Below are 5,015 nucleotides of genomic sequence, written 5' to 3' on the forward strand. Positions count from 1 at the left end.
GCCTACTTTTTGTACATGTAGTTTGATGTCAGTAGGGACTTGAAATGACCAAATGCCATAATTTGCATTCTCGTTTAAATTCAAACCTGTATATAAACCTGTACCAAATGGGAAGTCATTTAATGTACATATGTAAGCATGGCATGTTATTATGAATGAAGATATTTACAGTACTTTGGAAGAAAATTTAGAAGATGTGAATCTAATGTACACGTTTTTAATTACTATATAAGCACTGGTTTGTATCCTTGATGTTGTGATTGATTAAGTTTAGCAGTTGTTGTGAGATGTTGATGTAATAGAGTGGGTTTTTCTGTTTGCCTGCTGGTATTTTGAAAATTGAAGGGTTGTCCTTATCTTTACCAGTTGGTTGAAAATTTGTATCACTCATCGAAGTCCTTTTTAATGTAATTTGCAAAGAAGTTGTTTGCAAATGAGTTATAACTTCAGGAAAGCTTTGCTGTAAATTCACCCTTAGATAACTAGTGTCCCAAGCATTCCCAATGTGATTTTGTACGGCTTTCCGTAGTTACAAGCTTGAGAAAATAATGGTTTTACAATTGATATTGGATATGTTGTCCTTATTTGCCTTTTATATATCTTCGCTCCACACAAGTAAGGTATCGACTATATATTGCCGAGAGCTTTTCTTCATCAATATCTTCCCTCTCTTTTACTTATTCACATTCACAATAATGTCACTTTGTATAGAAGACAAAACACTCCTTTGTATTAGAACTCTTGTACAAACAAAATATTCCCCGCTTTCATCATGTAGATGTTAAAAACAAAAGTGCAACCTGCCTGGCAAAATATGGTCATGTTCTTGACTTGAATGTGGTTGAAATGACAATTTGCAAACATGATGAACTCCGATCACGGTAGCGTTCCCTTGAAGCCCTTCTCGCGTATCATATTTGACTGAGTATAGAAAAAAAGATCTACCTGGTCCGTGAGACGCCAGATAATTATTACAATACATGTATGGTCAAAAAACAGCAAAACAGTCTGTTGTACACACAGTATGGACGGCAAATGCTCAGGCACGGTTCTGGATAGTCCATATCTAGAACCGTGCCTCGGCCAAATAATTGTTCTTGAATCATAACACGTAGACGACATAGTATGAAGCATTTTTCATGTGATCGGTCAAACATCTCCACCGAGTTATCGCTTGTTGTTCCTTGAGTTGAACAGGTGAGGACCAGACACCTTCAACATGTGAACAATCAACGAGAAAATGACAGATCTGTATCTCGGCAAGACAGAAAATAGTTTCTGGTTCGGTCATCCAAGATGGAGGCACTTCGTTTAGTCGGTTTCGTTTTCTAGATGACTTTTATCATGTCATCGATAATGTACTGTAAATTGTAATATTGAGTTACACTAAAACCACTTCAGAATCTGTGGCAGCGTTTCATTCAAAACAGTGTCACGAGAAACACAGACCCCCACTCCACTTGAATTTCAGCACATAAACATTAAGATTTGCGTGTACCGCTTATAACACACACATTCATACACACACGGTACTGTCTTACCTTCTTCCGCGCGACACACCGCCCAAACCGCCGCCAGCACAGCCAGCCAGGCCCCGGACACAGACCCCGTTATCCTCTTCATTCCACACGGGCCCACTCAAGCCGCTCCCTCGGTCTCCTAACGCAATGGGCCCGCCAACTACACACACACGGCCCGCTAACCGGCCGGCTGGCACGACTCCAAACCGCAGATTCTGCCCGGGTCTGCCGAATCACATCTGCGCTCCCGAAAAAAGGCGCGAGTTTCCCTCAGAAGCTGCAAAAGTGTCGTCTGCAGGGCAGACACCACATTTGCGTTGCGCAGTACTTAGAGGCCAAAAAATGGATCGTAGTGCCTAGTTAATACCTTTGAAAATCCTTTTTTCTCTTGAAATTTTTGGTCCATTTTGGAGATTTTTGGCTGGAAGGCACAGGTAGGGTCCAAACTTTCCTACATTGGTCAAGTTTTGTTTATTTCACCAGTTTAGTGAGAGATGTGAGTGGTTAGGTCTTGTCTGGCCAGGCGGATGAATACCATGGAAAATGTAGGTCAAAGTTGAGGTTTTGTTACTATCATCAGCTGTGGCGGGAATTTGAGGTGGTCAACCCCCTGTTTCCTTTCTATTTTTGGGAATCATACCCTTGTTGCAGAAATTTTTTTTTAGATTGAAGTATGGGCAAGTACTTTCATGAGGACTTCTAATAGTGTATTTAAGCATGACATTGTGTTCCTATGGACAAATCTAATATTACTGTCTGCCCTGCAACGGTCGCAATGCCGCCCTGCCAAGGTCTTCTCAATTTCTGCCGAATCACATCTGCGCTCCCGAAAAAAGGCGCGAGTTTCCCTCACAAGCTGCAAACGTGTCGTCTGCAAACGGTTCGCCCTGGCGTCCTGCCAAGGTCTTCTCAATCTCAGGCTCGAGTTCTCTGAAGACACCTCCTATACAAAGGCCGGAACGCTGCCAACACGACTTCTCAACTCGCGCAGAAAACTTTGCTGAAAAGAATCCAGTCCTTCCGTTAAGCTGCTGAAGGCTTATAATTACAAAGAGTCCTGTTCACAACAAAAACCTGCTGCAAACTCAGCTGCAAACTCAGCAATCACACAGACCTCGGAAACTTGTCTTCAAAACAGATTAGGCGATCTCAGTACTAGTGTCCTGACGTCAGTTGGAATAGTCCATTTTTGTACAGGGAATATATGGCACAATTGTTTATCATAGCTTTCTTGTCGATCAAGTTTAGCTGGCTGATTTTACAGGATTTCTTCCTTTATATGTAACTCCATCCAATAAACGTTAGATATCATGCAGCCAAATGAGGAACAAGAAAGAAAAGGACGGTCTTAAGAACGTTTCGTAGTATTTAGCATAATTATGCATTACTCGCAGACCTACAATGCCTCGCAAGGAGGTAGACAACACCGGTTAGGGTGAAGCATCCTATAGCTTTAACTTGGTGTGTCAAGAAATAATGAACATCCTAATGTTACAGGGGAAAACTTTAATTAAAATAAAATAGCTTTAGCAATCGACGTATGTTGCTGAAATACGACGTGAATAAACCAACAACGTACTTTGTAGGTTCTTGAAATACTGCTGAAATACGATGTAGTTACAACGCATTTATGTTGCTCTAAGATATACACAAGTTTAACATTCATCTAAGATATACACGATAAATAAGGGTAACATTCATCTAAGATAACCATAATATATAAGGATAAGAGTCATCTAAAATATACACGATATAATATATAAGGTTAAAAATCATCTAAGATATACACGTTCCACACTAACCACAGCCAGTATACTGACAAATCGTCCTGAGGTCATTCACCCCGTTACTACGGAGTGCGTCATCGCGAGCGCTATGAATCATGGGAGACCTACCGAAGTTTATTTGACCTTCTCACCTGCGGACGTAACGGACCAGCTCTGTCTTCAAGACGCCGTGAGAACTCACCTGTACGTCTTGTGTCGTCAGAACTAACAGCCTCCGGTTCCTGGACAGTCCAAGAGCCCTGCAGAGACCTTAAAGACCGGGAAAAGGTCGTCAGACTCTCCCAAGACACTTCTGGAAAAGTTCAGGTAAACCCGGAAGTAACAGGTGTATAACGGTGCACCTGCCAGATGTAGCAGCGCCTGAAGTACAAAAACTAAAGAAACTTTTACCACAGCCCTTTAGTCACAGATAAACTGTTCATGTTGAATGAATTAGAAAGTTATTGACGCTTTGTTTGTATGGCTTTTGAAATTATCGCTCCTTTGTTTGTACAGTTTCATTTACAGTGTTCGGAAACGCTTTATAATTTGTAAATCAGGTATGTCGTGAGTGAACTGTACATGATGCAATGTCTGTCCCACTACCATAATATTGTTTAGGGAGAGGAATGATATATCTGTGGGTCTGTGTTTGCGCTACAGGAATTCACTAGATCCATCTAGTCTTAGTTACGACAACCTGTCACTAGGCAGGTGGTGTGTATCTATCTGTAGGGTCAGACTAGGCATGGACGGAAGGGAACAGGAGACAATGGAGGAAGACGAAGAGTCCGGGTCAGAGGAGCCCGGGTCTGAAGAGTCGAGTTGGAAGAAAAAGAAGGAAGACGAGGAGGTAGAGTAAAGAAAACATTATAAAAATAGAAGTGATGTTACACACGGACAAACCCCACAGTGCATATGGTGGTGTATATCTGTAACAGGCCTTTTCCTCTAGCCTGATGTAGATTGGTCCGCCCGTAAGGTGGTCTCCTTGCGAAAGGACAGCTCGGTAGTCTTTTTTTTTTACATTTATCTGTAACGTTACATGATTCTACTTCTATGTTTTTTTCACATGTGTTTGTGCCATGTTATGTGTCTGTATACTATGGGCCGTTGAGTCTGAAATAAACAATAAACATATGTGAGCTATGCACAAATACAGGAAATAATATATCTTTTTATAACTTTACACTGAGAGACATGAAAGGAAGTGAAATATTAATATGACGGATAAATGAAGGGATAGGTGTTAAATCTTCTCACATGCTGAGTGTTGACAGTTGTTTCTCCTGTTCCTGTCTGCCGCCGCTGCAAATTTCCGTCTCGTAAACGGTCGTCGCCTTTCCGAACGGTCGTCGCCTTTTTTCAGAACGGTCGTCGCCTTTCGGAGCGGTCGTCGCCATTTCCGATCGACCGAACTTCAGTTCCGAATATCCGCGACATGTTCGGGACTTCCCCGAGTTCTTTGAATGTGTGAAATCACACTTCCTGAAGATAACATCGCGACCGAAGACGGGCCAGAACTTGGCTAGGTGGATTGAAGTTGCGTGGGTGCTAGTACATGTATTATAATTATAAGTTCCGGGGGTTGAATTATCTAGGTTAGAACTAGGTTAGTGTTTGAGAAATTCTCGATTGGAACGGGAAGGGTTTGGGTAACTCTGAACTCGAATGTCTCTGGGTATTTATTTTTCTTGTATGTGAACATGTCCTCTCCCTTTTTTCTTTG

At 41.8% G+C, this 5,015-nt stretch overlaps 1 protein-coding gene across 1 annotated transcript in view; it reads left to right on the forward strand.

The window, feature by feature from the left end:
• Positions 1-5,015, forward strand: part of LOC109471643 — an 88,980-nt gene that overhangs the window by 56,257 nt on the left and 27,708 nt on the right. The gene's annotated exons all lie outside the window — the stretch shown is intronic.

This window comes from Branchiostoma belcheri, unplaced genomic scaffold, assembly GCF_001625305.1.
Source record: "Branchiostoma belcheri isolate BF01 breed outbred unplaced genomic scaffold, Haploidv18h27 scaffold251, whole genome shotgun sequence".
Classification (NCBI taxonomy): Eukaryota; Metazoa; Chordata; class Leptocardii; order Amphioxiformes; family Branchiostomatidae; genus Branchiostoma; species Branchiostoma belcheri.